At 37.6% G+C, this 27,635-nt stretch overlaps 1 protein-coding gene across 3 annotated transcripts in view; it reads right to left on the reverse strand.

Annotated features, from left to right (window-relative positions):
* CNTN5 (contactin 5) overlaps positions 1–27,388 on the reverse strand; it is a 680,570-nt gene extending 653,182 nt beyond the window's left edge. For all 3 annotated transcript variants that reach the window (XM_014966120.1, XM_014966118.1, XM_014966119.1), the window contains exon 1: positions 27,230–27,388. The gene's annotated coding sequence lies outside the window, so the exon portion shown is untranslated. The remainder of the gene's footprint in view (positions 1–27,229) is intronic.
* Positions 27,389–27,635: the final 247 nt, after the last annotated feature.

Here is a 27,635-nt window from a genome sequence, read left to right on the forward strand (position 1 = left end):
ACACTGCCCCATAGAAACCTTTTAACTCAATTAATCAGTTAACAGTTGCAGTGTGCTTCAAAACACATTTAACTGTTTCAATGGTCTTCCTGTAACTGTGGTTGATAGTTACAACATATAGGGCCCGACTTAAACAGTCACTGTGAGATGTACCTGCATTCAAGGGTCTAAATAGCGTCTCTTTGTTGATGGGAACAAAGACAAGTATCTTTACATTTTGAACTTCAAACATGTAAATTACTTCTGGAGGAAAACAAAAAATCCTCCTGAAAAGGTTGTATGTATCCATGTTAACTTTTAAACTAGTTTATCTCTGAGATAAACATTTGAAATACAATAAATTCCATTTAAACCGAAAAAAACCACCTTTTTTACTATGATGGTGATCAAGCACCGAAACAGGTTCCCCAGAGGGTCTGTGGAGTCTTCATCCTTTGAGAGATTCAAAACTCAACTGGACACAGCTTGGGCAACCTGCTGTAGGTGACCCTGCTCTGGGCAGGGAGTTGGACCAGGTGATCTCCAGAGATGCCTTCCCTGTTCAGCTGCTCTGTGATTCTGAGTTTCTGTGAAGTAGTCACACGTAATCTTACCTCAGCTTCTTCCTGCACCAGAGGAGCAGAATATAGTTTGTCCTCTATAGCAGTACAGCATGCATGAAATTTTGAAGGACAAGGAGCCAGTGGAAGAAATAAACTGTTTTTTCTGGAAAATCTCTAGGGTTTAACCAGTCAAACACACTGAAAGCAACATATGAGAGAAGTGAGAATGCTGTGTGGAAGTGTATGTAAATTATAAAGGTGACATCCCAAACATCTGCATACACTATCAACGTTTGGCAATCCAAAGACACCTTTAAATGCAATACTGTCATGGAAAGTTCAGTCACAGAATTGTCTCTTGGAACTGAAAACTCCAGTCAGCACTAGAAGGTATCACTGCATAAAAAGATGGACAAATCCTATGAAGTTTGATGTGGCATTCTAACATGTTTCAAGAAAGCACTTGCACTTCTTCACAAAAGGGAAAGCATACTCTGTATCCATTACAGTTTTCATGTTCAAATACAAGAGTAGCTTGCAAGTGATTTCAATAAATTCCTAAATAAATAATCAGTGAGGATTCTTACCACTTTGCAACACAGGATGAGAGAAGTGGAAACAATAAAAAAAATCCTGAAAAAAAAACCTCAGTGAGTATTGAGATATGTAAAAAGAAAGGCATCATCAATGAGAGTAATGCAACTGCATCTAACTAAAGCATGACACTTGTATTTTCTTATACTAAAATGGAAAGTCTTTTAAAGCCAGTGGGTCTTTAAACCCTAATACTGAAACTGAAAGGTGACAATCTGAGGGCAGCAAGAGCTCCAGTTCTGAAATTGAAACTGAAAAGAGACAACCCAGAGGCAACATTCATTCAAACCCTGATGATCAGTCTGAAAGAATAGAGCTCGAGGGCAAAAAACACTCAGACCCCGGCAGTAAATTTGAAAGGAGAGAGCTTTAGGGCAGGAATTGCTCAGGCCTTAATAATGAGCTGGGATGGACAGATCTTCAGGACAGCCCCCACTCAGGACCTGGGACTGGAAAGGTACGGAGTTAGCAGGGGAGACTGTGCATCCTACAGCCTCTGATAATGAGCCTCACTGAACCTCTGTTATAGTCTAGCCATTACCAAATACTGAATTTAAATGAATGCACTGCACTGCATACTAAAGGGTCTGGAATTAGAATGAAGTAAGGGCAAAAGCATGAGAGGCAACACAGCTCATCCAAGAATGATACTATAGCCTTCAGTGTGCAAATCCAAGCTATCACTTTATATTAACAAAACTGACTGGTCAAAGAGTTGCCTAATGCGAGATATGTCTAATCAAATGGCATTTTCCTTTTTCAGGATATTCAAAATCTGCAGTAAAACTTAACAAAAGTGACTTTTTCTGCACAGTACATAGGCTATATAGCTGCATTTGCTTTGTTTTGTCTTACTAGTAATAGTAATCACACCCAGACTGCCCAAGTTAGGTATCCTGGTATCTAAAAGAGAGATGCTTCTTCCCTGCTATGCAATCCTGACTTAATAAATCAGGATCCTAAAATTCATATGTAAGGCAGTTGAGTGTTAGAAGCACCCTGAAGGCCTCCAGCGGGCAGCTTGAGGCCCAACAGTGGTCAACTGCTCTGAAGACTCAGTTTAATAAAGGAGATTTTGGAGTTGCGCTCCTTGAAAATCCTCTGTTTTCAGCCAATTAGTATCTAATGTCATAAACACTCCCTGACAGCTATTGATAACCAAAGCATAAGCTCTGGAATAAACCTAAAGAACTGCAAAATGGAATTATACCTCTTTAAATGCATAATTACTTTCACTGCATGTTTCATTCTATTACATACTGAATCAGGCTTCATTTTTTGTGGGTTTTTTTTCCTTTCTTAAAAAATACCTCCAATTAAAAGCATGTCCACTTTTCAGAGCCAACTGCAACTGGTTTTAAGGGGGTTTGTCACAATATTTCAACCATTTCAAACGTATGCTGAGCGTGCTATTTCTTCATAGGAAGTAATAGGCTTCCAAACCTTTATTCTCATTATCCGCAAACTATTTTTGGTTTTAATTTAGAAATGGGATTACTTGTAAATTCTTCCCATGTCCACAGATTCTCTTTTTTCCTTTAATGAGGTAGCAGTTGATGCCTCTTATTGGGAATGTCTGACTGTTCTGCTTCATGGCAATTCTTATATATTCAAGAATTATGGAAGTAATCACGCTCTGTAGGAATACATCCCACTACAGCTAGTGATACGGTTCTCAGATTTCCAATTTACATGTTTTAAATTAATGACGGTTTACTCTGCTGTATAATAAAATGGGTAGTTATCACTGGAGCTAATTCATTACATAGTACTTTATTTCTGAGATTCACAGTCTTTCCATGTACAGGACACAAAGTAAGCAATTACAATAAGCATACATCTGTTAAGATATAAGGAAACGTTTAGAGTAGCTAAACCAGTCTTTGAAAAGACACTTATCACCATGTCATTTAAAAGACTTTTAAAGAATGTATTTGTCATCTGAAACCGAGTAGAAAAAAAGTAAATTGGGAGAAACTGAGAGATGGAGCCCCCTGATCATTATATACAGTCTCATTTTTAATATAATGTGGATTTCATTCACTAGTAGAATCATAGAATGCTTAGAGTTTGAAGGGAACTTAAAGATCATCGAGTTCCAACCCCCCTGCCGTGGGCAGGGATACCTCCTACTAGACCAGGTTGCTCAAAGCCCCATCCAGCCTGGTCTTGAACGCTTCCAGGGATGTGGCTTCCACAACTTCTCTGGGCTACTTGTTCCCACCCTCACAATAAAGAATTTCTTCCTAATGTCTCATCTAAATCTACCCTCTTTCAGTTAGCCCTCATCCTACCACTAAACTCCCTGATAGAGTCCCTCTCCGTCTTTCCTATAGGCCCCTTTTAGGAACTGGAAGGCCACTATAATGTCTCCCTGGAACTTTCTCTTCTCTAGGCTGAACAACCCCATCTCTCTCTGCCTGTCTTCATAGGAGAGGTGCTCCAGCCCCCTGATCATCATGGCCCATAGTAGTTTCATTTATACCATTTGTTCAGCACTGCCTTCAGCATTTAAGGGAAGATCAGACTGATGTTGCCTGGTCTCCAACATAGCACTCAATAAATATCCTTGAACATACTTTGCACCACCTTTTCTCTTAGTATACAAGAAAACTGAGTATCTTTATCCTTCAGAAAAGTTAAGAAATGGCCTTTGGTCTTTGGAGTCCTAACAGGTTAGCTGTAAGCAGAACAGCCAATGCAAATCACCTACCAGAGGAAGAAAATCCATATAGAAAGGGAACTATCATCTACCTGGTGATTTTTCCGGCTTGCAGTGCTGTCTCATATTTAAGGGGAGAAACATTAAGCTCAGCATTTGAACTAGAAAAAGATTCTCAGTTGAATATGGCTATAATTACCTAGTAGATACACAGATACTACTTTAAATGACAAAACTTAAATACGGGCAAAGAAAAGACTTCCCTCAAATGTTATCTGCTTTGTTGTTTTATCATCATTTGCAATGATTAAAAATATATAAATACTACAGCTAGGGCATAGGACGAGGTATTAGAGCTTTTAAAGGGAACTTACAACACTGAACAAATAGTAGTATTCATTTAATCCATGTGTGTATAGTTACAATGCTGAAAGAGCAATACAAGTGGAGAGTGTTCCCCATAGGTGAACAGCTGTCAATTACACAACCATCAGTCTTTCTCAGAATTGTTGGCAATGTTCATCTTTACAGTATTTAGGTCCTTAGTCAAAGTCAGCGGAGTTGGGCCTTGCTGCAATTTGCAATGGAAGAACAAGGAAGCGTTTTAATAAGGTTAGGAGGCTTTTTCCACAGTGTATATATATTTTCATATGGAGTTCCTTAACTGCTTTTCTTAATTACTATTCTCAATTTAAATTAAGTTAGACTCCAGAACTCACAGTGTTTTATCAAGAAAAACAAAGTAATTAATTCCTAAGCGTACATCTATTTCTTTCTTACAGCATTCTATACTGCTAAATATTTATCTAATAAGGTAAGTTTTGTTAACTATTCTACTATTTCTACTATTCTACTATTTCTAACTAGGATAATTTTAACATTTTTTGGTGTAAGTTATGTGATCATCTCTTTTCCTCTTAAAGGCAAATAATGAATATTCTACATAAAGTGACATTTTGAAAGGCAGATTATACTGCAGTCTTAAAACTCTCAGTAACTAAAAAGCCACTGGTACATTATGGAAGTATTGAAAATAGCTGATTATTATATAACAAAGGAAAAGATATTTCCGAGTATGAGCAAGTCCGTGCTCTCTCTTTTATAAAAGAAGTTGATCTAATAAAAGACTTCAAAGCTGTAACATTACTGTTTGAGAAATGTTATGCTTGCTGCTTTAGTCAACAAAGCAAATTAATAACAGAATGCTCAAATCCTTACTGTGATGCAAAATATTTTCAAGAGGCAAGAACTTATTTTTTAGTTCAAAGTTAGAGAAAATACAATTGAAATTGCGATTTATTGAAGTCTTTGGAGAAATAAGAGATATTCTGAAGTTGCACAAATAAAGTCCAGTCACCAGCACTATGCTAGATTAAACGTCAATATGAAATTCTGAATCAAGGAATCACATTAGTGGAAGACTTAATCAGGATGTTATCTCAGACACTGAATTCGGGTTATGGCCAAATATCAGACTCTTAGACATGATTCTTAAATTCAGCTTGTTTAGCTAAAAACATTCAACTTCAACAGAAATGGTATGTGCATCTCAGCATCTGCTCCTTGTTGTAGTTTAGGTCATTTTCCATTCAATCTATGAACCAGTATAAAAAATTTGACATCTTAGGAAGTACAGGCTGTAGCTGGGCATTGACTGTAAAACCTTTTGGGCAAAATAAACGACTTAGAGTTATTCTGAAAATTACTTTACATGCATGATTTTATGCTTCTAAATTAAAAGATATGGCAGCTCATTCCTACCTCATTCATGAGCCTGCCATTGTAAGCAAAAATAAAAAAAGTATGTTTTTATATCTATATGAAAACACTATGTGTATATTAGTATACACACACTTATTCAAATCGGTATAGAACTTTTTCCCAAATACACCTTTTTAAAATCTAAAACTAAAATTTTAATACAATGCTGATCTAGTTCTATTGCATATAACAAGTAAATTGGGAACCAAGAGCTATTATTTGAAGACTAAAAGGTAATATTTTCTTTTCCTTAACTTTTTTTATGTACATTTAAGTAAAATATCCCTGGTTAGTTATTAATGAAACCTAAAGAAAATATTTTTAAAGTAAAAAAAAAAATCTCCATTTAATAAGATGTGAAGTCTTTTATTTGCTTTTTGTTTGCTTATGGGGGTACCTTCTCTGCAAACATCTCAGAACACAGGACATTTCAGTTAGGAAGATTTACAGTGTTGAAGCATTTGCTTGAAAATGTAAAATACAAAATCAAATACAATAGGACAGGGGAAAAAAAAAAGAAAAAGACATATATTTTATTTTGAACGGGTCATTTTTCAAATAGTGAATTCAACCCTTTAGAGTCAACACAGAAGTCCATGTAATAAAATTTCAAAACAAATATAGTGCACAACATATTGAAAAAGGTTTACCAGCTTTAACAAGAGCATTCTCTTCTTTCATCAAACACTTCTCTGCAGCTTTTGAGAAAATAGATCTGTACACAAAACACTGCACTGCCTCGACAAACAAAGCAATACTCGACATGAATTCATGAATAGACAGCAGTGTTAGTGCCAATGTTCACAATGCACCACATGCTAACATTCAGCATTAATGTCTTGAATTAAAGCCTAATGAACTCATTGGGAGAGTTTCCACTGAGGGCAGTGAGCTGTGGATCAAGCCCATGGTGTACAGCTTAGTGTGCTTCTCACGAGGCTTTGCATCAGGCAATGTGACTCTACCTGCATTTGAACATCACCAGCTCAGGCTCAGTAATGCAAACATGACTACGACTTTCTTCTAGCAGGAGTCACTGGGGATTTTAAAGAGGGATAATTATCCTATCTGTTTCACAGGCAGTGAGGCTAAGGCTCATAGGCTCTCCAACCTCCATCTCTCAGTCTGCATACTGTGTTTCTTCTTCCCCTGCTACAGCATTTCCACTGTAACACTGGAAAATTAACAAATCCATTTGCAATTAAGAAAAATTCCTTTGTTTGAGGATACAAGGAATGGCCACAGAACTACTGAAAAGTGTTTAATTATTGTGAGTTTAGAGCAAAGCATGTTATCTATTTTTTCCTTTTTTTTCCAGCAAAACCTCCTTAGAAATCAGAATAAAGAGTTTGAAGAGACCTGTGCAAACGCTTCCCGCAGATCTGCTCTACAAGTATAAATTCCACTCTTGACTAGCTGTTTAATAATTAACCTAATGTATGAGGTCTTCCTGAAGGTGGGATCAAGCAAGTGGGCTGATGGGGATGGTTACAAAGCACATACAGATGCTGGAGATGGCCATGTGTATATAAAGTGTTAAAGGGAAGCACCAACAGAAAAAAGTAGAAGAACATAAGACATCTAGCATGGACTGCATTCCTTTGCAAATTATTATAGGTCTTTTGGTGAAATATCAAAACCGACACAGTAATTGCCTACATTTGTTTAAGTAAGTATTTCCCAGATCCTTGCCAACTTAACTGACGATTAGCTTTCCTGCAGTATCTTCTTGTCTGTACTTTTAGAAATAAAATTTAGATGAAGGACACATGCTGGGACACAGCATCCCCTCTCATGCTGTAGGTTATGTTAAAGACTCTAATAAAGGTGTAATAAATTAAGTAACATTTTCAGAAAGTTATTGTTTTATGCTGTATCAGCTATTTAAAAAATAAAGTGGAAAGACGTCAATCTGTCACTGAAGGAAGACAGAGCTGCTGGTGTCTTAGCCTTTCTGAAAGGCAGTCCTCTTTAAAAAAAAATCTGAATTTGGTATTGGGAACCTGGCTATAGATCCTCATCAAATATCCTTACATCCTCTAGAATTCTCATTTTCTTTGATAAAGGCATACCAAGTATGCATACCAGAAACCACCTGCCTAACACAAGAGCAAATGCAAAGAAGCCTTCCGTCACTCCTCAGGCCTCTTGCCTTTCCCCACAGCTCTCTGACAGCATCTTTATTAAAGAGTATCACCATCCACTTTCCTCCCCTGTCCAAATTCCTCCTTTTCTCCCTGCCTCAATGTTTCACTATGCACATGCAGATTATAGAAGGCAGCCTTTATACTCGATTCAAGGGTAGGGCTGCTATAATTTTCCCTTATTTCTCAGCAAAAGTCCAAGAGGAATATTCTCACACTGCTGCAAAGACAGACTAGAGCACCCAAATCAAGCAGCATTACTCAGTGAGCATACCTCATTTTAAGGATTCATTTATTGCCGTTACTCCTGTTGAGCATCTTTCTCCCCAATGCAAAGCTAGAATTGTTTTATTCACAGTACAATTCAGTCACTGTGGAATCGGTGCATACTAAATGTACCCAGCACCTCTTAAAAATAAGGTAGCATCCAGCAAGACATGGGGTTTCTGCCAGTTTAATTTCTGACAGTGTTTCCATTGACTTACAGTATTTTTTTTAGCATCCAGCAACGGCAGAGAGAGTGCTAAAGTAGAGTGTTTGCAAATTAAATGGAAAAACCTAAGGCAGGCTCATTTTCTCTTGAAACATTCTTGTGTGTGTGGAAACGAAGATTTGCATGCATTCGTATTCGATAGAAATGACTGGGCAGGGGATAATATCGCTACATGAATTTTAAAGCTTTCAGACACCCACATCTCTAACTGTTTCAGTCCAATTGCTTTGTAGATAATGCACTATGCTTAACTCTTACTAGAACACCTGCTTCATAATGCTCAATCTTGACATTAGAAAATTAATTAAAATATATTAAATTCATAATACTGCATCATTCCGCGTAATGCAACATTTAGTGCTAAAGAGCAGCTATTGAATGACACTTCTGGTGAATGGAGCCAGAATGTCTGGTCATTAGATGATACCAGCAATATTTTAGGTAGTAAACAGATGTCAAACGAATTCATCAATACAAATAAAAATCTGCTTAACAGGATCTAAACCCAATCTTTTAAAGCATCAGTAATTTAATTGTGCTTTCCACACACAAAGTACGAACTTATATTTTTTACTTGGAATGACCTTTGTTTTAGAATGATACAACAACAAAGCAAGGAAGAGAGGAAAACAAATATTCAGGAAAGCCTCCAAAACCAACACAGTTCCTCCTTCCCTTGCGATGGGCTGCAGAACCTTCCAGTAATACATTGACTGTCATCTTCCAGACCAGCAGCACACAGAAAACAATATTGCTATGATGACATCCAGTATAAAGACACACAACCCATTTCCCTGTTGATAGTGTTCATAAATGAGAAGATTGGATGGAATGAACTAGAGTATATCTATAAGTGAAGAAACATAATATAATTACACTACTCTGACACCTTCTCCGTATTGTGCTTTCTCCACTTTCATCCTTCCTATTTAAATAATCTATTTCCAGAAATGAAGAAAAAAACGAAAGCTTATGGGCTTGTTTGAATTTGCATCAGTTTGCTGTAGGGTTTCAGGTGCTTTGCTTTATCTTCAGCACTCAGTAATAATTAGTGAAAACTCAGCCCTGAATTTAGAAGCCAATTTTTCTACAACGAATACAGAGTCCTGGATTACACAGAAAACTAGAATTCAGTGGAATTAAGTACTGTGTAGTCTTAAATACTATATACATTTCCCTTGTACTTCTGTTGTAAAAAGAAGTTGTCTAATCTTTTTGTCTTCTCACAGTGATTCTAACATATTTTCCAAGCTGTTTGGACTTTTGAGTATGGTGATGTTCCTCCTCAACATGCTTTCAGATGCCAAATCCTACAAAAGGTACACATTCAACATCTCTGTATAAATTTAATGTTCTATACGTGTTGGAAAAGACCCCCTACTCATGTAATTTTCTCTAGATTATCCTACAGGCATTCTTTTCCATACAGTAAATATGATTAAATTTTTAGGGCCACACAAAGTTCTGGGATTTTTTGTTAAACACACTTCCTTTTCAGCCATCTCCCATCACCCACTTCTTCACTATTTCTATGAGAAATCATAAGGAAAATGATTGAAAAATACTTGTTGGTAGCAAATATTGGGGAAAAAAAAAGGAGTTTTTTGCAGGAAAAATTGTAATTTTGTTAATTTATATCCTAAAAAAATAAAATTTGAAAGTTTATTTACATTTTTTTTCCTTCAAAATTGTATCTTAAAAATTTGGTTAAAACCCAAGCCAGACTAATATGAATTTTTAATTTTATTTCACTGGTGACTATTCAAAGTTCTGCCTTTTATACATAAAAGGGTAAGAACGCACAAGGGTAAGAATGTAGTTTTGCTATTTCAGATTTGTGGAGAAATTGAGGAAGATTTCCCTTTCACCTCTACTAATTATTTTATTTCCTGTTAGTCTTTTTATAGCTACCCAGAGTTGGCAACTTGGGAACAGCTAAATCACCACATCCCAATAAAGCGGGCCAGAATTACCTCACCATCTTGGCCGGTCAGGTTCAAAAGCTGATGTTCAGGCAGCATGGAGCTCTGGCTATATTTTTCTTCTCCGTATGCTCTTTGAGGTGATTTGTACTCTTTGAGGAAAAATATCTACACAGTGACCAATCTTGCCTTATTCTTTCACAGAACATGGGACAGCTTTTCCCTTGACCCCCCAATACTCCCAATGTGAACAGTCAGAAACTTGCCCAGAGAAAATTATACAGATCTTTTTTTTCTCTCTCTCTTTTTTTTTTCCCTTCTTTCCTCTTTTCTCTGGATTCACTTGGTATTCTCTTGCTATATAATAGGCTGACCTACTTCTTTCCATTTAACATACTTTTAATAGTTTCATCATGTACAGTCAAATAGTTCTTGATGTTGTCTATCAGCATTGCTTTTCATCATTGTAAAGTTCTCTTTGGCTCTTCTGTAATTATACTCCTGCCTTCTTCTTGTCTGCAATTCTTTAGACTATTTGAACACCACCTGCATGATCCAGCTCACTATTTGCTTTAATATTTTTAAGCAAGATAATGTATACTTTATCAATCTGAACTTCCTGGTGTAGTTAGTGTTTATCGTGTAATTCTGACCAAATTCCCACTGTGTAAGGTGGACAGGCCATCACTAAAAGGGCATGCTTCCAGCTGTAGTTTTCCAGTTATGACAATCACACTTTACAACAGAGCTTAGGCAGGCTGGCAAAGGATGAGGTGATCTGCAAGAGGGTAATCTGTTAGAGGACAGAATTACCATTTTTCACTTTTCCTTATTAGTCCTGAAGAGAATAGAGCAGGAATTGCAGATAAACTGAATCAAACAATGTGAGATCATAAAGACTTAAGGTTCAGGATGAAGTGCTTGGATACACTGCTAGCTGTTTCATTATTTTCTATTTAGCAGATGTGGTCCTGGCAGCAGAACTGAGGACTCCTTCTCAGTGATTCAATTATTAGCAGCAATGAAGTATCCTCTAGCATGTGCTCTGTCTCCATCCAGTAGCGAGCATCTAATTCCCTTCTGCAAAACCAGGGAGCACTAACCATGCTACACCAATATACCTGTGCATTTGCATCCTCCCCAACTCCTCACGAAACTGAACCCACAACTCAGGCTTGGGGAATGGCTCTAACCATGGAGATATTCCAGTCATGAAACACCCCCTCTTGCATTTTAACAGAATGAATGTTATGCTGTGTTATACTTTTATTTTATAAACCTAACTCTTAAGAAGTGGTTCAGTGATATCCATTGTGAATGACTGGGTCAAATTCTGGTGCTCCCAGTGGGATATCGGGCTTGTACCTGTCATCATTGTTTGCCTTTGGCATAATCTAGGCATCTACATGCTGAACATGCAGATTTTAACTGGCTTTTTGCTGGTGAGTCTAAGAGGTAGAAAAGGTTTCTAGATCCTCTTCAGGTAGTTGAAAATGCTGATAGTGATATATGATATCTTTAATAAACTTATTAATTAGTCCATTCTTCCATAGACTTACATTCCACTGTTGATAATATATAGCATGCTAGGAAAAATAATAAAATGAAAAGAGACCCAGTGTGCCACTTCATCATACTCATAGCCTGGACTTTCTCTGCAGTAATTATCCTCTGAATTTTCGAATCAATTTTTAATTTTCACCTATACTTTCACTAAAAGGAAATATTTAAAAAGCAGGAACCATGCTATGGTCTCCTATTTTTCATTCTTGATGATTTCCGAAATGACCATGATGAGAAGGTAAAGGATGCTTTGACTAAACCAGCAATCACGTTTTAGCGACTGTGTCTGCGGCCAACATCTGGCACTCTGGTACTGACTGAGGTTTGCAAAGCTTTTCATATTCCCAGAAGCCCTTTGAATATTGAGAGCTGATGTTTCGACACATTCTCTTCCTCCTGCAGCTGGGCCCAGGCTTGCTGACTTTTGCAAAACGGACAAAGTGCCCACAGTTTTCACATGCTCCACACGCATCGCAATTACTACAGTTACCCAGCATGGTTCTTGTTGACATGTAGATGTTGGCCTTAACTATTCAGAGCCAGTGGCTTATGCACAATGATTCAAAATATTCCCTAGCACACACCACCACCAATTCACTGCTGCGTGCAGGAGGGATGTGCATGGGTGCAAACACGTGCCTGTGTGTGTACATAAATCCCTCCCTGGCGCCGGCAGTGATGCACTGGCCCTGTAGCTGATGCTGTGAAGCAGGAAATCCAATTATACCTAACTTAGCATGCATAACTAAAAATGTTATTATTGGTCATAAAATTATCCAGCCCTTTTAAAAATCAAATCTATGAACTATGTGAGTGTACTCCTCAGGCTGACTTCACGCTGTGTGAGGAAGTGCTCCCTTTAATTTGTTTTAACTTTGCCTGCATTACACAGGCCTCATTTCAGCGTGAGAGAAGGTCGAGGGGAAGTGGCTGATTTTCACTGTAAAGTGTCTGGGAATTTGAGCTTAGGCAAACTTCTGCCGCTCCTGTGACTGCACAGAGTTTTCATAGTCTCTATATGGCATTTCCCAAGTCAAAGCACCACAACAACAACAATATCTGTTTTCCAAATATGTCCTAAAATGAAATGTCACCACTTTGATGAACAGCTTCTGTAGCAAAACAGCGTGTGTGTGACCAAATGGCAACACATTGTTTACACAAAAAATGAGCATAAGAAAATAAAATTATGCTGAACAGCAAAATTTCATTTTATTTAAAAAAAAAAATTCCCATTAGAGTCAATAGAAAACCACATTATCTATTAAAACCTTGAGCATATACAGATTCATCATCTTGACAAACAAGGTAGATGAGAGTTAACAAAGATCATCGCTATTTATTGTGCTGTGAATTCCTCTCAAAAAACTTCTGTTCCAAGGGGAAAACTCACCCACAGCCCCACAGTGGACAGGCTGCAAACCACGGAGGTTTCATTGGCAAGGCAGGTGGACTCTGCCCAAAGCTCTACTCTATCTTCTTCCTCTGTCTGGAAAGATATTTTTTGTCCACTAAAATAAATTATTTTCCCCCAAATTCACCACCTTGGCAATATAAGCCCTGACATGACTTACTTCAATTTCCCCAGAAATATCCCCTGAACATTAATTTCCATAAATGTATTTCAGGACGCGAGTCCTTGAGGATGTCTGCACAAACTAGTTTATTTGTATTTGGAGAGTGGAAAAAAATGTTATATTTGTGAATTTCCCCATGCTGCTAGTAAACCAGACAAGCTTAATGGTGCAGTAAAAAACATATTAATCAAAAGTTCAGGTCAGATTTTTATACACTGGTAGCAGAGGTTACAAATAACACAAACAAAATCCCAATTGAGATTGAGTGCTTGCAAACTGACTGCTTCCTAGCTGCTCAGCCCCCCCCTTACTGAGGACAGTAAGATATCTCTCAGAAATCACAGGTGACAGTCACAGTTCAAAGTCTTCTCAATTTTGCTCACAATTCTGAAAAACACATCAGCTTTCCCTGTGCACTCATACATACATTTGAAATTACTGTTTGGGATACAAATGCATTGGGTTTGGGTACTTGGGTACTTAAAGATCATTTTCTCCCCTCCTTGGCTCACACCTCATCTAGTACAAGCTCTGCAAATTGCCCAAATGTTGTGAATTGCTATTCTAAAAGATGGGCACCTTATCTGTTACGAAAAGCTGTTACCTTTTTGCCTTAGTCAGCCACGAACATTAAATATCATACAAGAAATCTGCTTATTCTGAAAGCTCATGGATTTTATTACCTTGGCAACAAAGTGATCTGTTCAAACTGCTTTTTGCTTCCAGTTTTAGAGGTTTCTGTGTCACAGAAAAAGCCATGAAGAGCAGATGAAAAAGTAACTGACCCCTTCCCGTACGCTTGTACCAGTTTTCACAGAGGGCAGAATGGACATACTGTGAAAATGAGGTGCCTGGTTGCTCAGAACCAGTGGTAGTTAATAGATGAACTGAATTAAAAATAGATTCTCAGTTTTGTGACAATCAGTAATAAAATCCCAGTTGGGAATGGAACATTATTTTCAACATATCAACAGAATATTTTTAATTTAGAGAAGAAAAACAATAGAAAAAACCCAAAGGATTCAAAAAAAATGAACTGTTTACCTTTTCACATCAGTTTTTTGATTTTCATTAACAAATAATCATCCAAAGATTATTTGTCATCAAAGATTATTATAAATATAAAAAAAAATCAAATCACTTAGTATTGAATCTCCAGATACTCTCAGTTTTTCTCAAAAGATAGTGGTGTTTGGTTGATTGTTTCCAAACGAGAAAAAAAAAAAATGACAGTGACACATACCTCTAATGTTTCAGTGCTGTCATACTGGTACGTGTCAGTGACAGGTGAAAACCTCCCATCCCAGCACAAGGATGAGATGGAGCCCATTTCCCATGCGGCAGAGCCTGCATCCCTGCCTAGACAGTGCCTCCCTCCCATCGCTCAAGAGCACGTTTCCAGGAAACTTCTCCTGTTCAAATGGCAAGGGACTTGCAGCATGGTCTTTAAAATGTTGAAGGCAGCAGGCTCTACTGAAAAATACAACCAAAGCTTGATCTTTCCCTGAAAAACAACCACATACAAATGGCACGGTGGGCTTCTGTACTAATAATTTTGCCGTGACTTTTGTGTCAAGCACAACAGGTTAGCAGATATTTTTGTGGGTTTTCTGTCAACCCTGCAAATTCAGTATGAAATATGAAAATCAAGTGAGGCTCTCTCCTAAATACGATCAGGATTAATAAAAGAGTTGGAGGGGGAAACTGCTCTGAGTTGCAGCCTCATTGTGGGATACAGTAATAGAGCTAATTCATCCAAGTGGGCACAGTGAGGAAACCCTGTGGATGTCTTTCAGAGTGGTGCACCAGCCAGGAAATAATATCCTCAAATGGCACAGGTTGCACTTGCAGCTAGTCTCCAGAAAAAAAAATATAAATGGGAATGTGTTTTTCTGATTATTTTATGCTGTTGAACATGAACTACATTTGACTGAATCAAACAGCTTGTTTAAAATTAGCTTGTGGTGTATTTATCAGATAGTCAATATTTTTGAGATTTTGAAAATAAGAAAAAAAAATATAAAAATGAAGTATTCGGGTTATAAGACAAACGACAGAAGCGAAGAGATTTTTAAGGTTAAGGAGTATGATGTTTGAATGCTTTGGATAGAAATATGAAAAATGGCTGTAATTCCAAAAGTACTCTCTCATGCCATGAAGTAAATATTAGGTGTAATTATCATTCCCTTCTTAAAGGTACTTGTCCAGGAATTCACCTGAGTTTAACTAAATTGCAGTTAAGGTTGTTTAAGTGTATGTTTGGTTTAAGTTGTGTATGAAATTTCTCAAAACATTGCATATGTGTTTCTTGAAGTCAAAACTGCAATGACTGCTGGATTTCAGCACACTCAGCACACATAAGCTTTGTCTGCTATGTGGGCAGGGTCTGGGTTTTCTCTTCCCCAGACCACCAATATTTATAAGAAAAAGCCAGTAAATTTGACTAAGAAGGATATCTTTTTGTTTGCCTTGCCCTGAATATACAAAGGAATGAAAATAAGTCACCACCTGAGATTTAAATGGGAATGAGACACTTGTTTCCTATAGGAGCTCATATGGCGATCTCACTAATAAGTTAGTCATTGAACTGCATTAAACTGCTTTCTATCAGCTCCCCCTCCTGTTTTTTTTTTACCGTTTCTTTTCTGACAGTTCCTACATTTTCCTACCCTTCTTTTTAACGTTATGTTTAGGTCTTCTTCCATCTCTTGCTGCCCTTGCTGGTCCAAAGCAGTTACGGGAGCCTACCTTTGCTCACAGCTCAGCTTTCTTGCCCAGACTGTTGCTGTAATCTGGCACCCTGCAAGAATCGATTGGTCACTCAGATCAAAACATTAAATATTTAAAGTGGCACCACACCATTCATAAAGTGAAACGTGAAGTGTTTGTTTACTCTCTGCTAATTATTTTAGTCCAAGCAGGCAGACTCAACTGCCTACATTATTAATTAAACCTCTAAAAATGAGCTAAGGACAGGAAATGTTCCTCTCTGCTGGTAACAGTGCTAAAGAGTAAGCCGTAACTCTCATTAGTTGTACGATAACATGAACATTTTTTTCCCCAAATTGTGCCAACACAAAGCTAAATAAATCATATCAGTCTATATTTCCAAATGGTTTGGACAGAAGCTTACTAGCCCTGAAACCTCAGATGTTAACCATCTTTAGGAGGTACAACCAGTGTTACTCATTTACTTTTGTTTGAGGCTATCTGTGGACTCAAGCAGCAAAGACGCAGGGTGTCTAAAATAGCATGCTTCAAAGCAGATTAGTTTGAAGATTATCTTAAAGGAAAATGGAAGGTTTCCCAAAGGTCATGCAATAGCAATATATGATAATCCACATGCAACTTCTACCAGTGGTCTATTTCTTTACATCTATATTTATATTTGCTATAAGTACATTATATAAATACTCATCACCGGGCTTTGTGATCAGGAACACTGTACAGTGATGGAAATCACAACAAAAATTCACATTTATGCTGAAAAGAACTGTACAAAAAACCCTAAGAGTTACGTGTTTTGATACCTAGTTCAATAGTTTCATTGCACAATCTGAAGCAATGCAAGATTCGGAGCTGGGATTTTCAATGATGACCTGGAAGTCTGTTCCATTCTTTCAGAAAGTTTCACACAGTGGTCGAGTGCTGATTTGCAGTTTAGGACTAGAAACACTCAAAACTCTCATTTTTGTTAGACACAGGGGGACAGATCCAAAGGGAATGGAAAAGACTAGTTATAGCATGCAAAGAGATGGGATGGATGTAAGCACATACGTCTGTGAACTGCAACTTTTGAGTGCTGCGGAATATAAAGCCTACCACTCTGTTGTGTGTCTCCACAGGACTCTGGAGCCTAATTATAGAGCCGTATGAAAAAGTTCTGCTTGTCAGCAGAACCGGCAGGGGGAAAAAAAAATCCACATTTTTGCACATTCACAGAAGAATAAAATATTTAGGCAGAAAATCATCATTGCTGCAGATGGACACTTACAGAACAAAAATGCGTAATTTTTGTTCAGCTCTGCTTGTCGCTAGCAAAGCCAGAATACATTTGGTCGCAGATTTAAAATCCAGTTTAGAATTCCTCAATCTCTGTCAGTGGTGAAACATGCTTCATAGAGTAGTAGGGGCTGAAGGCTGCAGGTAAATTCAAGGTAGGGGAGCCACCCTAATATGAGCAGGCAGAGCTCCACCCAATTTGGTGTTGCTGCTCTTACTTATGCCAGCGTGGAATTTGGCTCTGGATTCAGTCCTTCTGAGTGAGGATTAGCCACAAAAGCCCGATCACAACTGCAACAAGGGAAAATGTGAGGATATGCCCATGTTGCACCAACAAGGAAAGAGAACTGGAAGAACCAGAAGAGACAGGATGAACTGTTAAAGAAAATGGCAGTCAGCAGTTGCTACTGGCCAATGGACTTCAACTGCCCGCTTTGATTATATTTAAGGACACACTCTCTAAATGTATGCTCTAGGTGAGAAGAAATATGTATATAAAAGAGCTACCCTATACCCAGAACACATCACAAAGATCACTAAGGTATTTTAAAGATAAATATAAGTTGACAGGATGGTATGGGCAATACCTCTGATTCCCAGTGGTGTTCAGGTAACAGTCTCTACCCAGTTTATCAAAAAACCTCAATAACCCAGACCAGTGCCCTGTGTGTGTGCTGTGTGACCCTCCATATTCCCCATAGATGGACTGCCCATTTACAGGTGCAGGGCCATGACACAGAAGAGGAATAATTTATGTGGTCTCTCTCCTTCGTCTCCTCACTTAGAATTGAACAGAGAAAAGGGGATTCATCACTGCACAGTCCCCACCATTTCCATCCTACCCAACCTGTGTTTACAGCCTCTCAGCGGAAAGCCTGGCTCTTAAACTCAAGCTGTAGTGACCTGTGCTTTCAGCTCTGGATAAGTGTTTTTCTCTTAAGCTTGTTAAATGTGGTGTGAATTTTATGTGAAAGTGCTTTTTTCTTATTTCTTTTTTCTTTCTTTTCCCTCAGCATCATCTAATTTGGCAGTCCTTGGAGTGCTAAAGAGTCTCTTTAATGTATCTCAAGCCACAAGGACTCTGACTTTACTGCATTAACAAAATACATTTATTTGCTGCCTTTATACATGGGAGTGATGAAGGGTTGTGTTGTCAATACTTTCCTCATCTCCTTCTTCTTTGTCTGACTGGCAATAAAATCCAAATTACAGAAAAGGCAAATCAAGCATACAAATTAAGAAAACTAATTTCATGCCAGCCAACATGTGGGAAAATCTCAGGTGATGAGGAAATCAAAGGAAAATGGCAAAAAAATAGACTGCATTAGAGTGAAAAAAATTGTAGCTGAGGTCACAAAATTCAATCCTATTTTTATACACTACTAATAAATTCAAAATAAAAATTAATAGAAAGCAGCAGAAATTTCCTGTGATGGGACCTCCTGTCCATAGTCTCCCAAATTGAACTTGATTGATTGAACTGTTGGGTCATTTTCTAAAACAAGGAAAAAGGATTTCTTCCTATGTATCTGAGGTGTCTTAAAATCTGTCATATGGCATAAAGAAATAAAATAAGTCTATGTCCAGTGTGCTTGATCCTGAAAGTCAATTTTGGTTGGTTTAATTTTCATTTTCAAGTTAACGGATGGAGTTTTTCTCAGCCACTTCAAAGAACAAGACTAGGCCAAATAAAAAATAAACCTTTCTTTTTGCTTTTCTCTGTTACCTCATCACAATACTCTAAAACCCCAGAAATAATAACAAAAAGTCCAAAATCAGTTCCTTTCATATAGCTGTTTACAGTCTGTTTCTTCCACTGACAAAAGTATTCCAGATCTTATTATACCACCTACAGGTAGTTTTTAGAGAAATACTTGGGATCCCCTAAGCTGCTTAGTTACACTCGTGTAGGTTGCAAAAAGCAAGCATGTCCGTTACGTTTTTTGGAGAGGTTTCTCATAACCCCCATGCTTTTGACTTTAAACCAATCCCCACAATACAGCCTGCTATCTTTTCTGAAATCTTAGATAACACACGAAACTAACACGCAGTTGTTGAAACAGACAGTATTTTTAGTAAACATTAAAATTGTTCACTGATCATACTGTCTTATATGCCAGCTTTTATTTGATACAGAATATCAAATAGGAAGTCATGTAATCATTTTCATTTGAAGCAAAATAACCAAAACCTATGATATATCCCTTTTTCTCTCATACTTGATTCTTGTTTACAGATCCTATAATCCTCTGTATTCATGCACACTTTGTTTATAATGTCAAGATATTTTTGTAAGCTTTGAAAGAAATCCTTAGCAAACTCCTTTACATTCCGTTATTAATTGCCTTTACAACTGAAGTCATGCTCTTTAAAAAGAACTATTTTGCAAAGCTTGACAGGGAAGAAATCTTGATAGTAACTTACGGATATTTACTGAAAACTTAGGGAACTAACATAAATTTTGAACAAGTAACTTCTGGTGGTAAATTACCCTTTAAGGGTATAATCTTTAGTACTCCCACATGCTTAATGCTTCTCAACTTGCTCAACCTTTCTTATTTATTTTCTAAAAAAGGATTTTGCTTTTTGCAGGGCTTGATCAACCAATCTAACTGTCTTGCTCTTATTTTGCAGAAAATATTCAAGAATTTAATCCAAATTCAACTGAATTATGCTACTTTGATGCTGCATATTTTCTCCTGTTGTTGCTTAATATGCCCCTTGTGCAAACATCCTCCTCCTACCTGATGCCTTCAGTAATGTCTCAATTCGTTGCTGATGACATTCAAATTTCCTCCAGAGATGCCTTGTGAAGTCACAAACAGAGGATTATGCCCATCAGTGAATGAGTCAGGCACAAAGTGATTGATAAGGTAAATAAATACTTAGGTGTTAGCAATCAGTCAGTTGTGATATACAAGGGGGAAAACAAGACTGCAGACATTTCAGCTATACATCATGTTTTCTAAATTATCTCTTTGTGTGCCGATGGTCCTCTTAATAAATTATCCTCCCTCATTATCTGATCTGTTCTACATTTTCAATTATGCCTCTTCTCATAACCACGTAACAGTCAGTCTTTCTCAGCCAAAAGCTATTTCAATGTCCAGGCTGCATCTGCTATGTCCAGGCAGAGGAAATACTACACAACTGGTTTTGAGCTGAGAAGCTCTGCACATACACATCAAAGAGACGTTATGGCATCAGAGAAGTCATTGCTTTATTCCCAGGTTCCCTGAGCTGAGTTTTATGCAAGCAATAATACATAACACTGCAGATGTTACAGTGGAGTAAGAACACTTTGAGCATCTTCCATAGCAAGAAACTGAGAAATCAAGAACTTATATCACCTCAGATGTACAGAAGTCAAAAACCTAAGACTAAGGCCATGGCACAGGAGTGAGTAGATTATTTGGTTTCTTTAACTCATGATTTTTGGATTGACAAAACTAAAAAGTTTTAAAAAGGAGAACTTATCTTCTCAAAGAATCTCATGTGAAAGTCCATATACTTGTTTTTAATAAGATTTGATCTGCATGAGATTTTGTAAAGCTGAAGAATGATTTAATTTAGAAAAGAGATCTAAAAGTACACATTTGAGAAGTAATTGTGGACTTCTGGTACAGTCTCTAAACAAAATTGCAAGACGTTTTACAGCATGTAGGTGTGCCCATTACATATGTCATAGCATCGCAGGTCGTGGGTTTTTTTCTGGTGTAGGAGGTGATCTTGAAGAAATCTGTACATGAGATAATAACATGGCTGTGAAATACAGATGTCTTCCCTTAGATGCAAGCTTCTCGAAAGCCAGAAATAACAGCAAAAAGGGAAGAGCTCTTGAGTTAGGCCATACATTCTTTGATTCAAGGACCGTTTTGTGTTTACAGCTCCTAATAGAATGAAAACTTGATTTATGACTCCAGTGCCTCGCTGCTATGATGATGATAATAATAAGGTTTATACTAGAGTCAGAGGACTTTCTAATAAACCAAAAAATCTTCCATGGCAATCAGAGTTCTAGTCCAAATACTATTTAGTATGGACTTGTGATGTGAATCAGATAGTTGAAGCAACTTCATTTTAAAGTGGCATCTGCATTTTTGTAAATATATGTAAAAAGATCATAGAATAGTTTGGATTGAAAGGGACCTTTACAGGTCATCTAGTCCAATCCCCCTGCAAAAAGCAGGGACATCTTCAACTTGCTCAAAACCCCATACAACCTGACCTTGAATGTTCCCAGGAATGGGGCATCTACTGCCTCTCTGGGCAACTTATGCCAGTGTTTCACAACCCTCACTGTAAAAAATTCCTTCCTTACACCTAGTCTGAATGTCCCCTTTTTCAGTTTATAACTATTACACCTTGCAACAGGCCCTGTTAAAAATATGTCCCCATATTCTTTATAAGCCTCCTTTAAGTACTGAAAAACTGCAATAAGGTCTCCCCAGATGTATCCACATGTTATGCCATGATAGAAAAATCTACAATTTACATGTGCAATCAGTGAACTGTGCATCAAAGTAGCTTAAATAGTAGGTACAGAACTAAATTTGACCTTTTTTTAAGGTTTGAAAGTGTTTGTGCAACTTTAGATACAATCTTTAATATCATTAATTTGGTCCAGAAAGTGGGTTTTATAAGGATAATATTCCAGGAACTGAATGCTTGCAGAAAAAAAAAAAATAGTAAGCATACAAAAACAAATAGAATGGAATTTTAATTTGTCTCTATATCCAGAACTTCAAATGCTTATTTGGAATACAACCACGTTTTTGCATGCTAGACATACTGACATTCCTATACAGGAACAAGACAGCTCATGAAATTTTCAGTATTTTCTATTCTATCCCTTTCAGAATCTGTCCATCCTGTCCCCCCTCCAAGCCATCACAGGGATAAATGTAAAGATAAATGAATAATCCTGATTACATCACGGTAACATGCACATGACAAAGCTGAATGACTCTGCCAGACCGAGTGCTGAATGTCACAAAAGTGTTCCAGCATGTTCAGAATAATTTTTTTGAGTGACTATAATACGTAACTTTTGTAGAGTGTTCTCTGTGAGAACCACCTCAGAAAAAGAGGTAAAATATATGCCATGATTTTGTTGACTCATTTTCATGTGGTTTTGGTCATTACACTCCCAGTCTATTTGGAGACCTGCAAATAGCTGAGAGCAGACAGCATACGAAAGTCTGTGAAGTAAGATAATGGGGATAATAACTGGTCGTCTTTCAGAAAAGATAATGCATGTGTACTTAAACAGGTAATAATTAATCACTTTTTCCAAAAGTAAATTTCTGTCAAGCTCCTTGCCAATTACTACTTAGCTTTGAGAGCACATTTTGGGGGAGAATATTGCAGCAAACACATCTTCCAGCTATGTCTTTTTACGGCTAAGCAGGAACTACAATTTTTAAAGTTTAGTGTCTGAATGTCTTCTCAAAATAATATCATGGGGAGGTTAATCTGCTTGATTAGCTTCTTCTGATACTATGACCACATAGTCTTTTTCATTTACCTGCCCATCTACCTGTGTAGCTACTACTCCTGGTTGAATGCATAGCTATAGCAGGTTCGTTACAACCTATAACAGGGGTGTTACAGCCACAGGGCAATGTTCCTCACATACTTAATGAAGACTATAAAACCAATAAAAATAAAATGAGGTTCATGAATTCTTGCAAAGTGATGCTATTTGGTAAGGGAAGACACCAAAAAGACTGAGTTGATGCTATGTCTACATCAGTTACAAAGTCAAACATTCAGTCTTGATCAAAATGATGGGGCTAGGAGTCACACCGGATATATAGTAAATCTTAAACTTCCGGCTATTAAAAACTGAGCATTTCACACTCACAAGGAGACTGAAGCCACCGTCCCTGTATATCGAACGGAAAGTTGTCATTCTTTACCCCTCACAGTAACTGTGATGAACTACCTTCAATGTTTGCCTGCTTTTAGTTCCAGCAGCAGAAGGTTCTCCAAAGATATCCTGTTTTAACACCATTTACAACAAAACCTTTAAGAGCATACTGAAAAAGGAAACTCCCAAAAGAGGTTTCTGATGGATGGAAGGAGTTTGATGCATTTTCTATTTCTAGGTATGGGAACGGAGAAGAGTTATCAATTTTTCCAAGACTGACATGTAAGTTTGGTCCCAAAGGAGATGTAAAGAGGTGAACTGTGGTGTTGGTAACTACTACATGACAGCATGAATTACTCTGTCATTCTGACATAACTTCATTGCTCTGTAAGCTTAGGAGCTGGTCTGAGTGGATGCCTACACAGAGTAAGTACAGGCGCGTGTCATCACGAACCTCATGGATGGTAACTCTAATGTTTTGTTACATTTACAGCATACAGAATCTGACATCACATTCCCTTGTTATACATGCACTTGTAAGACCTAAAACTTGATTTGTGATCTTTATGAAGTACACTGAGAAATCATCCTGAACTTCCTTTTAGAAAGCAACATATAAGCAAAGATCACATTTTCTTATGATTCATACACTTTGGGATATTTTCATAAATCAGCCAAGAAATTAATTATAAAAACAGGTTACATTTTCTTCCACTAACCAGAAAATGTTAGTGTTCCCTCCAGCTTGTAAAGACACAGAATCGTTACTCTGATATATAGTATATGTGTGTATTGTGTATAAAAACAGATACATGTAGACTGAGACACATTATGAGGCTTTGAAACCTTGAATTTAAGTAAGATCGGAATGTATTTATCTTACCAATCTTTAAAAATTTCTTGATTTTTTAAAAGGCACTGGCCCATAATGTAGTGTTATTGATCAGAATTGCTTAGATGATAAAATTCTGTACGGACTCTATGACTTACAGACAGTATTTTTCCCTTGTAAAGTGCTAAGAAGTTGGTAATACAGGGTGTAACAGACCCTGAAAAAGCATAAGAGAAGGTATGCACAGAAAGAAGAAAATAAATTCTGTGAAACACCTACCAATATAATATTAGCAAGCGAATGTCTATTTGACACTGATTCTCGGGAATTAGGAAAACAGTATAAACTGTGGTGGATTTCAATTTAGTATTTTAGAGTTTGAGAAATTGTTCAAATGATTGAGGTGGTTCTGAAACCGAGAGAAAGTGCAACACAGAAGTGGTTTGCAGGAGCATATGGAGGGAGCAGACCAACAGTGGCAAACTACGCAGTGAATTCAGAGGAACTAAAATCTGTGTTGCAGGCTACATGCAGAAAGACAAAATCATTCAGAAGAACCATTTTTTTCAATACTGCTCAACCAATAACCTCAAATGGCTCAATGTCAGACCTTTGGCACATACATCCTTAACATTTAGTTTCTGACACCTTTAGTAAAGACTTGCATTAATTACTTATAATAAATATTCCTATCGTGACCTAATCAGAAAACTTTCAGTGTGCTGAATCTGTTCAGTGGAACAGATTTTTCTGTATTGCTAGGAAATTGGATTTATTTTTATTTTCATATGTCAGCTTTATAACAAGCAAGAAAGAAAACTGGATCTCAGACTGTCACTTGAAGTATGATACTTTTAACCTCCTTTCATCCAGAGCTCTTTACCTTTACTGACACCCTCTGGTCCCTGTCTCTAAGTCAGGTTTGAATTCATTCCAGCACTCCTTCCAAAATTTACTTTCCAAATCAATATTTTGTGGAGCACAGAACCGGACATTTTCTGAAACCCCTATAAATCATATCACTGATTCCCCAATAGTTTACCATGTCAGCAATTTATTCAGGGGACTCAAGCAAATTTGCCAGTCATGACCTTCCTGTATTGAATCTGTGCTGACAGTCCTCTAAGTTATGCATTTCTTAAAATTGCCCTTTATTATTTTCTAACATCAGAGTTTTTAATCATAACTTTTATCTTAGCTGCAAGGATATCATTCCTCAAGATCTGTTTTCAAAGCTGCGTTCTTCCAAGTTCTCAAATATAATTCAGCCACTCAGGAGTTTTTGTATTTTCTGTTTTCATTCTTAGTACATCTGTCCTGGTTATAAAATAAAATTAAGAACCCTTCCCCTGACATTTTAACCCAGAATTTAATGTATGACCTTCAGCTTTATATTGACCAACAAACTTACGATCTACACTCTTAGTCTCCAGACCATCTATAGCTATCTTCACATGTTTATGTCACGCTCTGCTAGTTCTGACTTTTTGTATGGGCATTTGCTTTATAAGTGTATGAAACAGAAGAACTGCATGTTGAATAGTCCACTTGTAAAACTATTTAGCTGGGATCATCTTCAAGAATGCTTAACGCTTCACCTTTTTTCCTTTACATATTTGTTGTGTTCCAGGACTTTCTTTTCTTAACCACATCTCTTAATCATTCACATAGCTAAAAGTATATTGCCACAAAAGGCCACATGAAATATTGGTACAAGAAATATTCCTCAGTTACTTACTATAGTTCACATCTCAGTTTTCTGTCTTCCTTTTCATACACCTCACGCTGGTAAACAAGTGTCTTCCCTCTCAACAAGACAGATATTGAAAATATTTTGGGTTTCTGTTTGTTGGGTTTATTTTTTTACTTGAAACTTTGCAGAGACTTTGCAGAGAAATTCTAGAGTAATTAACTGCAATTTATGAAAATCTATTTTTACAAATTCTACTAGATATTTTTGTAGCACTTTAAAGTAATGGCCCAATTATTGCTAATTCTTTTGATATCCACTGTAATAATATTAATCACGATGAACTGATTTTGTGTTAATATTGATTGCCATAAAGTACCTCTGAAGGAGTTCTAATATAACTCGGCAATAATTAATTGCACTTTTATTAATTGGAAAATGTCATCCAAATTTTAATTATCAGGAATCCCCCTTAGCTTTTAGCTAACAGTGAGCATGTAATTTATTTGTAGTTTCAAACTTTAGGGTCTGATCCAAGCTCACTGAAGACAAGAAGAATGCTGTAACTCCTTAGAAAAATTTGGCATCAGGTCCTTCATTAAAAAATATTACTGAAAATGTGTCATTCAAAAAAAATATTGCTTTTAAAATTAAAACAATGAACAAGCTTTGCAAAATCATAACGTTAAATTTCTGAAATATTGCAAACATAGAAAACTTTAGTCCTAAGCGGTCACATCACACCACCTTGTGCAACTTCTGTTTTATGAAGTTCTGTGCTCAACAGGAATGAAACTAAACATCTGAGGAAGTACAGATACAGTAACAGATGCGGATTTTTTCTCTGAGATAAAAATCTTAAAAACACTGTTTCATGCTCAGTGTTAAAGATGTAACTCTCCGTTTGTCTTCTTGCCAGCTCATAGACATTCCACAGTGTTATCCACTGTCCTCGTATCAGAGAGGAAAAATCAGTGCATCTTTATGTAATTCCATCTCCTCTGTCTGTCAGCAAAGGAGAACAGCCCAGGCACCATACTTTTCTAATTCAGGAGGTAATTGTTTATCCCAAAGCCAAGTACCATTCTGAACTTCATAACAACACAACTTTTAGTGCATCACTATAAACTCAATACACTAGGTTATTTTCTTTTTCACCCTCAAGCATTAGCACGGTAGCTCTCCCAAACACACCAACAAAAAAATAGCACATTAAAACAGGCATTCTTTCTCTGGAGTATGTATTTGTTCTGAAAGCTCCACATCTCTCTTCACAACTCATTCACTGCAGTAGTTCGGTAGCTAGTTATAAGACAGAAAGCATACAGTAGATCACAGCAATTTCTGCTTCAACTTTTCTGCTCAATTATGACAACAATTTCAACGTTAAGATTCAAAACAAAAGCAAAACAGATAAACCCGGAGCAGGAGCCCGAAAACGGGATCTCTCACCATCGCTGGCTTCAGACTGCTCAGAGAGACGCCGCGATGGATGTTACACCAAATAATGTGCCCACACTCGGAACTCTGAGCAGGGAAAGCAGTGCCTGGGCTGGGGGAACGGCAGACACTTACCGCTGCTGTGGAACCGTCTCTCTCCCGCTCTGACTCTCAGTCTCTCTCTCCCATCCTCCTGACAGCCTCAAATATAGCAGTCCCTTATGGTGCTGAGCCTGTGGGGAGCAGAGGATTGCAGAGTTGGGGCTTTTTTTTTTTCTTTTTTTTTTTTTTTTTTTTTTTTTCAATTTTTCAAACCATCCAGCGGTAGTTCTCCAGACCCGACCGCCTCTTCTCCTCCTCCTCCTCCTCCTCCTCCTCTTCCTTGCCTGGCTCACTGATGAAGAGCCCCAGGTGAAGGCATCCGCGCCGGCAGCTCCCGCCAGCCCCTCCCGGCCCCGCCGTGCCCCCTCCCCGCTGGGGGGGACCGAGGCACCTCCCCCGGCCGCTCCCGGGGGGGCGGCGGCGGCTCTGCCCGCCCCTG

Source organism: Calidris pugnax, unplaced genomic scaffold (assembly GCF_001431845.1).
Source record: "Calidris pugnax isolate Ruff unplaced genomic scaffold, ASM143184v1 scaffold20, whole genome shotgun sequence".
Lineage (NCBI taxonomy): Eukaryota > Metazoa > Chordata > Aves > Charadriiformes > Scolopacidae > Calidris > Calidris pugnax.